Here is a 12,268-nt window from a genome sequence, read left to right on the forward strand (position 1 = left end):
GGCTGAGCAAGGTTTGGGTTTTTCAGCAAATACAGGCAATTGCTCACCCTGACTTGCATGCATGCACACACACATATGGATGTTCCATACTGTGGCAGCTCATTACAGATTCCCACAAGAAAACCATTAGGGAGGAAATTCTTGCTGTTCTGATGTGGTCGCCTTGTTCTTGTAAAAGAAAAGCTGTTGTTTCCATTTTGCCCTGGTTTTGTTTTTTGGGGAGTGGAGAGCATTATAATGAAATAGTGCTGTGAGTGTATGTGTAACATTTTATCCCTGTGGACACAGTCTTCCACAGTGGGTCCAGCGAAAATGGAGCCCCAAAAATTGGAACTTTCCAGATATGTTCATGAACCAACACACCTGCAGAAAAAGTACTGTCAGAGGAATTTTTCTCACATCCCTCTTTTATTCATTTCTGTCTCAGCCTGCCGCAGTGTTTGCCTGCCCGTCTGCAGAGGGCGATGCAGCATCAGTTTGACCAGACATGGTCCTCTGGCTTTGCCTCATCCCCAAGTTACCCTTGGTCACGAAGACATTGCAGGGGTTGAGGGCTGAGATAGGACCACAGCTAGAGGGGAAAAGGAAAGGACCAGGCCAGAAACGCAGGTGTATTTCACAGCGCAGTCTCTTCATGCCAGCTGTGCAGCAGCTGATGAAATGGGAGACTGCAGTGGATTTCACTTTCCTTTTAAATCCTGCTGCACAGGAAGACTTGAATAATTTGCTGAAACTTTGAAGGCCACTGTAGGGACAGCTGGTTATTTCATGAGTTTGTGCAGGACTCAGAAATGTGAGTTTAAATCAGCTTTAAAAGGCAACAATGAAATCTTGAAGTGAAAAGGACCCCAACAACCATATACTCATCTGGTTTTCAGACTTCAATTTGCATGTTACCATTGCCTTTTTGCAGAAAGGAATAGTAGATGTCCTCTGCCAGTAGAGGCATCTCTCTCTAGTCTCCATGAGAATACCCATGAGAATTCATGGGTATTTGTGCCCAAAAAAAATCACTTTTTGTCCTAGAGTCACGATGGTTGGAAAAGATCTCAAAATTGTCAGGCATTCTGTTAACCCAGCATCACTGTGTTCATCACCAAACCATGACCCACAGTTACACCCACATGCCTTTTGAACATTTCCAGGGATGGTGATTCCAACACTTACCCGGGCAGCCTGTTCCAATGCCTGACTTCCTTTCAGAGAATATTTTTTTTCATAATATCCAATCTAAACCTCCCATGATACAACTTGAGGCCATTTCCACTCATCCTGTAACTTGTCACCTGTGAGAAGAGACCCCTTCACCTCACTAAAACTCCTTTCAGGTACTTATAGAAGTGATGGGGTCTTCTGAGCTTCCTTTTCTCCAGGCTAAACAATTCCAGTTCCCACAGCTGCTTCCCATAAGCCTTGTGCCATAAAAAACCCCCACTGCATCCTCTCTTTAATCCAGTTCTTCCTTGAGTTAAAGGAATTAATTTGCTGTAAAGGTTTGGGGGTGGGATATTTTGGAGTCACCTCAGGTATAGGCTGGGGCCAGTGAGCAGCTTGAAAGCTGAATTTCATTGTCATTGAAATTTGCCAGAAAAGTTATTTCCTTGGGCATGTAATGAGGAAAGTGCTCAGAACTGTTTTCTTCCATTGATTCCCAGTTCAGTTTGTGGCAGGGATGGTGATCCTTCCAGCTGAGTGTAATCCTTTGAGGTTGGTTTTTTCCATGATACACCATCAGTTTCTGAAAACAGCTTCTCTCTTTTTTAAAGCTTTTTGCAATAGAACTGGAGCAGAATGTGAAGCACTTGCTTGAACTTTGCACCTGGATAAATTCAGGGAGCAAAGTCTTGACCTTTTGTTTAATAAGTGTCACCTACATCAACGACTCCTTGAGGTGTTCTGATTCCATCTTAAGTTTACAGAAGACAAATAAGTGTTTTGGCTCTACCAGAGGCCCCCAGGTGCAGTGATCTCCAAATGCTTTCCTGCTTTTGGGTGGGATGAGAAAGGGAGGGCTGGGGCCAGAGCTGTGTGGGAAGAACTGGATGCAATGGGTGCTGCTCACTGTTGTGGCTTTGTCCAATATTCAATAAGGAAACCAAAGACCCTCTTGCAGTGCCAGGAATCCACAGACAGTGTTGTGCCTGCCTTAAGCACGGGATAGGCAAATGCATCTGTGTAGCTGTACTGGCAGCAGGAGAGGTCACTCACTCTGCTGAGCCTGGAGGAGACTGAGGGGAGACCGCACTGCTGTGACACCTTCCTCCTGAGGGGTAGAGGAGGGGCAGGCACTGATCTCCTCTCTCTGGTGACAGGACCCAAGAGAATGGCCTGAAGCCGTGTCAGGGCAGGTTTAGGTTGGGCTTCAGAAAAAAGTTCCTCACCCAGAGGGTGTTTGGGCACTGGAACAGGCTCCCCAGGGAAGCGGTCACGGCACCAAGGCTGACAGAGTTAAAGAAAAATTTGGACAATGCTCTCGGGCACAGGGTGTGACTCTTGTGGTGTCCTGTGCTCAGCTGAGAGTTGGACGCGATGATCCTTGTGGGTCCCTTCCAACTCGACATATTCTGTGGTCTGTAAAAATGTCAAGGAAGCAAATAAGAATATGAATAATTTAAAAATGCAAACCCACTAATGCTGTGGTTCGCTATGGAAGCGGACGGCAGGCTGGGAACCGAGGTACAAAAGTAGCTGGAGAATGCGGGCATCGATCCCGCTACCTCTCGCATGCTAAGCGAGCGCTCTACCATTTGAGCTAATTCCCCACGCTGGTATTCTCGTCCCCCAGCACCACCATATTGGCTTCTCGCGAGACGCCGTGTGCTGCTGGCAGTTGCCCGTCCCGGTCGGGGGTCCCAGTGCGCCTGCGCGGGAGCGCGACGGCCGGGGCTCGGCGGCGGGCCGGGCTGGGCGCGCGCCGGGAGCGGAGGATGCGCCCCGCGGTGAGAGCTGGAGCGGGGACGGGCGGGAATGGGAATGGGAACGGGGCGGGAGTGGGAACGAGATGGCAGTGGGAAGGGGAATGGCGGGGGGCTGCGAGGGGCTGTGCGTGTGGCGGGCAGGGTGCGTTGGGCTGTGTGCGAGGGGCGGCGGTGCGTGTGGAGGTCGGAGCCGGGGCTGGGGCGCCCGGCACGGGCTCTGCCAGCGGCCTGGGCTGCGCTCCGAGCCCGGCGGGGCTGCGCTGGGCTCAAAACAGAGCGGAACGGCCAAACACCCCCCACCCTCCCCCCATACAACAGCGAGCCCCCAGCCCGCCCCCGGCTGATGAAGCGCCCGGAGCTGCCCCGATGACCCCGCTGGTGCTCGGGGAGGCTTCGCCTGCCCGCGGCTCCTCACGGCCCTCGGGGCGCAGAGCCGCACCACCCCTGCGGGGCTCGGGCTGACACTCGGCCCGGGCAGCCCCCGGTGCTGCCGCCATCCCTGCTGGGACATCCGGCTGGGTCCCGGCACGGGGCTGGGACAGCTGCCGTGCCCAAGAGCCTGGATGAGCGAACCTGCGGCGGGCAGTTGTTCTCCCCGCCTTGCCTTGCAATGTCTCCTTTGAAAACAACACCCACAGAAGTGAAATCTGGCACCGTGGTGAATCGTGAGGTCTTTTTCTCCAAAAAATGGTTCCGTTTGCTCTTGTGCTCCAGCTGGAGTAGAGTTAAAGGCAGCGATTTCCCTGCTGGACAAGGAAGGAGATGCTGGCTCTGGAGCAGGGAACTTCAGGTGCCTGTTGAAATGGCAGATGGGGACATGTGCTGGAGTCTTCTGGGGAGCTGCATTGACCAGATGGGAATTTGGTGCCTGTTTTGGATGCGGGAAAAGGGGATGCCCTCAATCAAGGGCTGTATAGCAAAGCAGGTGAGAGCATTGGGTCATTTCTCTGCGAGCGCTATGCTGAGGAAGACAAAGCTGTTGGTGGGCTTGCAGTGTTTAGTTAAAGCTGTGTTCAGCAGTAGGAATATCCAGGACTCAGTTAAAAACCTGTCATTCTGGTAAATATCTTGCCTATCACTTTTCTTCCCCTCTGATGTTCTTGAGTCAGACAAGACAAAACCCAAAAAGCGTTGATGGCCAGTGCAAAATACTTTCTGAACGAAGGTGATTACAAAATAACCTTGTTGTATAACCTCGGTGGTGGCTGCTTAACACCTAGCTGTGTGGGGAGCAGCAGAGGCCTGGGCTGAGCTGGCCAGGCTGCAGGCAGGGATCCTGGTCACCAAGTCACTGCAATTCACTGAGCCAGCAGGGAGTTTGGTGAAAGTGATGGGACTTGCTGTGGCTTTTGCTCCGTCCAGTTCCTGGGTGCTTACACATTGCTTTCCTGCAGTACTTTTCTACTTCTACCATGGCTGTGTTCAAGCCATCGTTCTGTTGGTTTCAAAACCATTCTCTGCTTAATTTTACACCCTTCCTGATGGATTTGCCTTAGTTCTGCCTGTGAGATACAAGTTTCTTTTTCTGGATGAATTTGCTGAGCTATCCTCCTCCAGACTATGAATTTCTGATTGAATACTCCTATATACCAACAGCTTCGCAAATTACATAGGTGCAAAGCATTTTTTATTTATTTTACTTGACAGGTTTCAGGCTGTGTGAATGAGGTCTGCTTTTTGCAGAGTTTGGTTAATAGGTTCTCTGAATGATATTTTATTGAAATACTTGGAATTTTAAATTTACTCCTCTTTTGTTCTTTTTGACGTGTTGCATCTTACTTTAAAGGGCCAGTGAAGCATGACCTCAGAGCTCTTCAGAAACTCTCCTGTCTCTCATTTATCGTTTTCATGGTTGTGAGCTTCCTTCTCTGTGGGTTTTTTTTTTTTGTCAGAGAGAAGATTGGCCAACAAGCATATTCTGAAAGACATGTTTATCTTTAAGAAAAAGCCCAACAGCGACCAAACAAGCAAGCAGCCGCACCCATCCAGCAGTATGATTTCTTATCTTGGAGCTTGACTCATAATTTTGATGGCTCCTTACCCTTATTGGTTTTTTTGAAAAGACAGTATTTTTTGTAGCTATTCCCCTGGGTGCCACACTGGAGACATTGCACTTATGTAATTTTTTTTCTTATGTCCTCCTGTCTCTTTTATATTGCCCTGAGCTGCAGAGCCCCACAATCTTACCCCAGGCTTCTCTTTTTTTTTTCCTCCTTTTTTTTTCTGATATGGAGTAAACCAGGACATGCTTGAGAGTCTCTCCTGCTGAGGACTCTTACCTGCAATGCACTCAACAGCGTTTCAGCAGCTTGGCTTTGCTAAGCATCAGGCTGACTCTGTGGAGCTGGAAAATGTGTTTCAGGCTGTGTTTTGCATAGATGCTCTCAGATGTGAGGTTTCACCGCCTGGGTGTTATATGTGCTTTTCCTGTCACGGGGCAGTCTGCCTCTGAATCATGTTGCTGGGAGCTCCTGGCAGAGCAAAAGCAGGGGCAGGGGGAACCGAGCCTTGTCTTCAGCCTTGCTTCATCAACCCCAGCCACAGCCCTCCCTCATTTGTGCCTTGTTTGGTTTAATAATGGGGTTGTACAGCAGCTTTTCCCACAGCAAAACCTCTTTTCTCCTTTTCTTTAGAATTAAAATCGCTCCAAAGAATGTGTGTTAAGGTGGACTTTGAAACTCAAAGCTTCACAGTCATGCTGGAGTAATTCCTGTGCTTTCCTCACCTTCATTTAATTACAGGGGAGAATAGTTCAGCTCCCACAGCTCAAGCTGTTGGAAGGATATGTGTATGCTCTGCAAATAAACTTTGTGCTTGCTTTCCCCTTTTTGTCTTCCACTTACTCTGATCCTGAACAATGCTGGGCAAGTATTGTTCAGGTTTTGGTGGATCTCTGTTTTGTCCTTGTGCTCCATCCACACTGAGATGACAGGAGTTGCCTTGCAGGTGATGGGAATATACCACCTAAGGAAGCCTCCAGCTGCTCTGTGTAAAGAACAGCCCCCAGGGATGCTGAGGTTGCAGAGCTATCAGTGCAGCTTTGTGGAAGGTTGCTTGCTGCATCTCCTTCAGCTCTCGGCAGCCTGGGACATCCCAGTTTGTCCATTTTACTGGGTAGTGCAGGGTTCTTTAAGGGGCTGGTTCATGCCACGCTGCAGATAGCTCAGCATGGCACTGCAAGAGCTGCTGTGTGGTGAAGGCAGATTTCCAGAATGTGCAAGATACTCTGTGTACCGAGGGTAGCAATCTCGGCTGGTTTGCCGCCATACACCTCCCCGTTTGAGGTAGCAGTGGGTATTTCTGAAGCAAGTATTCAGACTGGAGTGCTTGCTCTGATTTTCAGGGTGGCTGGGTGCTCTCTGTAGCTGTGGGTTTGCTTTGACACCCTCAGCTTAAGGCGTTTGTAGAGGGACCGGTGCAGATTGTCCCCTCTAAGTGTCTGCTCGAGTGCCAGCCACGCTTGCCGGCTCCGCATCCCGCCGGGCTGCTCCTGCGCGTGCCATCCCCCTCTGCACTGCAGAACAGCTAAATCGGGGATGCAAGAAAGCTGGCGAGAAGCCTGGATGTTCCTAGAAAGATATTGATTGCCCTGGACAGTTCGGGGTTGTTCCTTTTGTTTCCCTGGCTCCCGTCACGGGGTCGGGCTCGTTCGGGCGGCAGCTCACTGGAGGATGGAGAAACAGTGCCGGCTTTGCGGGCTGAGGCTGGAGCGGAGCCATCCCAGCCCGCCTCTCGCAAGTGCTAAGTCTGAAGCAGCCTGCCTGGTAATTCCATTAATGAGAGCCTAGTGCCAGAGAGATAAATGTAATTCCACGGTAAAGCTAACGCTCGGGCTCAGATGGAGAGGATTTGCTGGTTCTCCCGGGTGCACTGCTGTGAGTAATGTACACCAGTATTACCCACAGACCATGTTTAAAGTCTACATGTCACTGCAAAGACTGGGCAGTGATAAAAAAAATCTGCTGCTAAATCTTCATGTAAGGAAATCTTTAGCTCCAGAGTGTAGCTGTCTCTTTGCAATGGGTTTTACAGGGAATAAAAGTTTCCTGCTTAACTCCTGACATGCAGGATGGCACCATGCTAAGCAGCCAGCTGATCCAGGAGACAGCTTGCATGGGCTATAGCCAGAACAAGCTCTTTGTGTATAATCAATGCAGAACAGAAATTATATACCCTTTGTGTGTCACACCAGAAAGCTTGCAAGCATCTCAGAGCCAGCCACCACAATTTCAAGTAGCACAAGCTTCTCTACATTTTTGGCCATGAGGTCCATGTGTGAGTTCAGAGCTTACAGTTCTGGCTAGATCAGTTTGATTTCTTTTTGAAATAATTTTTTTCCTGATTTCTCACTTTTCTTAGTTTGATTTGCAGATGACATCTTCCTGTTTGCAGTTGTATAATACCCTTGTGGCACCATCATCAAGTCTTGCATTGAAAAGGAATGGTTAATTGGGACATTTTTAGCTCTCCTTGTGGCTTGGATCCTGGAAATTGAATGCAGGAGCCAGCACCATTCAGCTTTCTGCAGAGGAGCTTCCCATGCTGCAGGCAGCAGCTGAGCAGTTGTGTCTGACAGGGTGGGAGCTCACAGTGCCAGTGAGCCCCAGTGCTGGGGTACCCCAAAGTTCAAGCAAACAAATCACTTGCCTCATCTTTTTGGAGCTCAGTGAAGGATTTTCCTTGTCATCAGTTCAAGGTGGGGGAAAAAAGTTCAGTGAAGAAGAAGCACGTGCTGGGGATGCTCAGCCCCTTTTATGTCTCCATCACTCCAGCTTTGCCTGAGTGTCCATCAGTACATATCTGATCTCCTTAGTTAGGACTTGGGTCCCTGCTGGTGTCCTGACAGCAGAACTAAAGCCAGCATGCTCAAAATGCTTGTTTTTTGGTGTATTCATTCAGCAGCTTGCTGGTGCCTCTTGCTGCAAGAGGTGTGGGGGAGAGTGGCTCGTTGAGCAAAGTGAGCTGCATGCTTTGCATGCAGCAGCTGGGACAGCCAGCCTGTCTGCAGCCTGCTCCTGCATCTCTTACTTCTCTTTGCAGCAGCTGTGCAGACATGGCCGCCTTCTTCATGCACATGCTCTGGGCCAATTCACTCACCAGAAATCAGGATCAAAACAGATTGTCTTGAGTTTTTAAATCCCCTGCCTCCCCTAGCCTTCAGTTTTGTTCTTTAATCAGTGAGGGTCATGCATGTGAGAGCTGCATCTGCCACTTGTCACCATGGTGGCAGGATGTTGGGGGGATACAGTATCAGTCAGAGCTACTGCAGTTGCTCTTTAAAAAAACTCCTCCTGTTTGCATCATAGCTGAAGTTCTAGCTTAGTAGTGTGGTTTTCTCACCCCAAGTTAAATTTGAGTGTTTCCTTCTTTTAAAGCTCTGACATCTGATTTGGGCTTGAGTGGAGCAAGGTAGCACTGATAGTGAGTTATGTGCTTGTCAAACATTTCAATACAGAGCAGATGAAGGAGCAGATAGGAAAATGACCTGCATATTTAGAAAGTCAGTTTCTTGAAAAACTGTGGTGCCTTGTTCTTACAGTATCTCTTCTCCCTCTGCCCTCAGTTCCATGAGTCAAAAGTGATCATGAGAGTGTTAATACATGATTGGGGGGATTTATCAGGAAAGATGTAATGTGTTTGTTCCTCTGGTGGTAACAAAGTGGGTCAGAAGTGTTACCTGTTCTGTTGCTGCTGCTTATGATGTTAACTGGATACTGAAATCAGTTCAAAGCCTTGCTATTTGCTTTGCTCCATGACTTGCTGTATGAGTTTCAGAGCGACACCTGTATCTGCCCTGCAAGACATTAATTTGTTTGGTGGCTCTTGTGGCCTAGGTGCACGGTTGAGCCACCCTGGTGCTTCCAGTCTAGGTGGCCTGGCACTGGATTTTTTCTTTACCAACATATTTTTGAGCCACATCTGCATTCTCTTCAGGTTTGCTGCAGAGCTGACCAGGCTGATAGTAGCTGTGGTAGACAGACACCCACCCCTTGGCTCCCTTGGATGAAGGGCTGGTGGGACCATCACTTGACATCCCAAAGATGCTCTAAATGTCTGGAGGCTCAGCAGAGCCTGATGTCTTTCTGCCTGCCTTGAGCTTGTGCTATGAATCCCCCAGCAGGCTCAGCAGGGGTGACCTGATGGCTGTGCTTTGCTACCTCTGTGTGGTAAAGAGATCTGGCTGGAGTTTGCTCAGGGTTTCCCATGCTGTGAGAGAAAGATGCCATGAGGTGCCACAGGCAGAACTTGAAGCTGAATGTGGAGTGGGAAGGGGGCATGTGTAACATATAGGTGAGAAAACCACTAAGCTTCACAAGATCTTAACCACTGAAGGGGCTGAACTTGTTTCCAGTTGATGTGTTTGAAATGTGATTAGTCACCTCCTAAAGTAAGGTGCTGTAATCCAGTTTCTGTGGAAAAAATTGCACCATACATGTGTCAATACAAGGGGTGGACTCAGCTCAGCAAGTGTGTTTGTGCTTTCAGGCTGGGTCTATAAATCCCTTCAGTTATTCTGGCCCTTTACAGACTTCTGAGAACTCAGGGAGTTTTCTTTCCTGCAGCATTGCTCTTGCCATGCTTTTAACATCTGAAAGTCTGGATGGAAGTTGTTGTCACCTCACCCTCTCGTGTCCCAGCACTCACTGTGACAGTAGACAGAGAGGTTCCATGGCAGCCAGAGCATATCCCTCCATTCTGCTGGAGGAAACAGGACAGAGAAGGGGTGGGGGATATCTCTGCCTCTCTTTGTCAGTGGGCTGTTGTCAGCCTCCTGTGTGTCCAAGGAAACAGTTTTTGGTTGGATTTTACAGAAGATCCAGAAGATTTTACAGAAGATTTTACAAGATTTTTGTCTGGATTTTACAGGACTCTTCCCTTACTGCTTTCCTGCCTTGGGCATGGGTGCTGGATCTCCCCTGACCTCATCCTGTGGCATATCCAAGCAGATCAGTACTTGGGAGACTGCACATCACCTACAGCAGGGTGCTGGATCTGGCATGGGGACAGCTGAATGGACAGAGAGTCCATCCCCAGAGCGGCTGGGCAGGAGGGGTATTTGCCCCTGGGAAATGCATCCCTGGTATTTAATTTGTGGTTCAAACAATGTTTCTACTCCATATTCTCTGACTGCTGGAAATAGCAGACTGAAATGAAAAGATTGTGTTAGCCAGTATCCTGCTGGAGCTCAGAGAGAATGAATTTAGCTGTTCTTGTTTGATTTCAAGAAATTGCATTAAAATGAGCAAAGAGGCTGTGCACTGGAGGCTGCTTCCGCTGCAGGCATCTGCTTGCAAAACTGCGGTGCAGAGCGATTCCTGCTGGTGCTGCAGAGCCGGTGGGGAAAGCAGAGCTGTGGCACGGGCCAGGGAGCTCTGTGGAGGTGCAGCTGAAGGGCTGGGCTCGCTTGATTGCTTTGGCAGCTGGTCTGTGCTTAGAAACAGGTGTGGGCATTGCTTGCATCCCTTATCCGTGGTCGCTGGTGTCTTGGGGAGTGCAGTGAGCTGCTTCTCCCTGCAAGCTGAGGAGCCGTGCTCTGCCTCAGGTCCCTGCTGCTGGAAGGTGGCATGCAGGCAACTGCAAGGTCACCAGCCTGGATGTTGGATGTGTGATGTGATGGACGTGATGGCTCTTGTGCTCTGCCTCACATGAGCTCTGTGGTTACACCAAGCTGCAGCTGACTTCTGAAGCTCTTCTCGGTAAAAACTGACCTGAATTGATCCGTTGTGGTTTATTTATTTTTTAACTAAGATGCATTTCTGCAGAGGTGAAAGCTTAAGCTTTATTACAAAGTCCATGATTTTCTTAAGGTTGCTTTAGGATATTTTGGAGGTGTGCATGTGGTCTGTGTGGTAGTTATCAGAAAATCTGGGAATGGGTCAGTTGGAGATGTGTAGCTGATTAATTGACTTTAATGCCGTGGAAATTCAATTTGAGTAACTGGGTGCTTTTTCTGGTGGGGGAAAAAATAGAACTGTGTTAAGTGGAGGGGCAGCTCTGGGTATTTCTGTGAAAGGTGTGTAAAGGAGGCTCGAATGTAAGTTTTTGAACTGTGCTTGTCTGTTCCTGTTGAGAGTTGGTGGTTTCAGTGGGGGCACGCAGCAACCATCGAAGGCAAGGCTTGCCTGGGGCCCTTGGGCAGAAGCCTGTGTGACTAATGTGTAACTCAGAAAAACAAGGCAGGATTACTCTACCTCCTTCCCCTCTGTAAGGAGCTAGTGGTGGGGAGCTCTGTCAGACTGCTGCTGGGATGCTCGGATGGGACCTCTGGGCAAGTTGATGGATCGGCTCCCTCCACTCAGTGCAGCTTTGTGGCATGTGCTTTTTAGTTGGGGACTGTGCCTCTTGCTGGTGTTGGAGGTGAGGTGACTGGCTGGCGTGTGACTGGTGCTGGCAGCCCCTCTGACAGGTTCCCTGAGCTGCACCTGTGTCTGGTGCCACCTCTCCATCCACACCAGTGCCAGAGGAGAAGCAGGTGGGGGTGGAGGGGGCTCAGACTTCCCGGTGCCCCGGACAAGCCAGGGTGTGGGGACCATGCATGTGTTCTCCCTCTGTACTCCTGGTGCTGTTGAAGTTGGTCACGTGTTGGGATGAAGGTCTGGCTTAGAGTTCAAGCCTGTGCTTCTACTTTTCCATTATTATTTTCCAGGGTTTCTCTGCGAGGAATTGGAAAATCCCCTCTATGGGCTGCCGTGACAGCCTTAGCACTATCCAGATGGATTTGAACTTCGGTGCTGCAAAGGGCTTTGCGTATTTATTTTCAGCTTCCTGCTGTCTGCTTTGCTTAAGAGCTTTTGCTAGATCCTTTGCATATGCTTGTCTTTGCTCCTCTGCTCCTTGAAACCATTTGAGAACACCCTTCAGCTACGACAAAATACCCCCCCCTCCTCCCCCCCAAAAAAACATCCCCAAACCTCTTGGAGGAATTTTATTTTACTGCTGTGCCTTGGTAAGCTGCAAGGCTTGCATAGCTGTGGTGTGTTGCTGTTTGGATGCATCAGCCTATTTTGGAGACCTCAGAGAGCAAATCACCGGGCTGTTTTGGATGGGCCTTCAGAAAAGGGAGTGACTGAGCACACTCAGTAGTGAATGGAGCTGTTAAACTGCTTTTACATGACTTAACCCTGTGCAAAGACAAATATATGATGGGTTGAAGCCTTATCTAGGTTTCCACATGTATCACTGTGCCATCTTTCTGAGGTTATGCTTTTCGTCAGCTTTAGCTGATCTCAGGTTGTTCTCCTGCCAGAAATTCTTCCTCTTTATTTTCTTATTTCTGAGATGGCTTCCAGTTGAATCAAGCAATTGATGGTTGCTACCTCTAGGGTAGAGATGGCTGAGATGTGTAGAAG

At 49.2% G+C, this 12,268-nt stretch overlaps 1 protein-coding gene and 1 non-coding gene across 3 annotated transcripts in view; one reads left to right on the forward strand and one right to left on the reverse strand.

Moving 5' to 3' along the window:
* Positions 1–2,689: 2,689 nt before the first annotated feature.
* Positions 2,690–2,762, reverse strand: TRNAA-AGC (transfer RNA alanine (anticodon AGC)). Its single transcript has one exon. It is a non-coding gene; the product is annotated as a tRNA-Ala (tRNA).
* A 74-nt stretch (positions 2,763–2,836) lies between these two features.
* The window catches only part of LOC135303363 (USP6 N-terminal-like protein), an 83,164-nt gene continuing 73,732 nt past the window's right edge, over positions 2,837–12,268 (forward strand). For both annotated transcript variants that reach the window (XR_010364849.1, XM_064425091.1), the window contains exon 1: positions 2,837–2,939. The gene's annotated coding sequence lies outside the window, so the exon portion shown is untranslated. The remainder of the gene's footprint in view (positions 2,940–12,268) is intronic.

Source organism: Passer domesticus, chromosome 6 (assembly GCF_036417665.1).
Source record: "Passer domesticus isolate bPasDom1 chromosome 6, bPasDom1.hap1, whole genome shotgun sequence".
Classification (NCBI taxonomy): Eukaryota; Metazoa; Chordata; class Aves; order Passeriformes; family Passeridae; genus Passer; species Passer domesticus.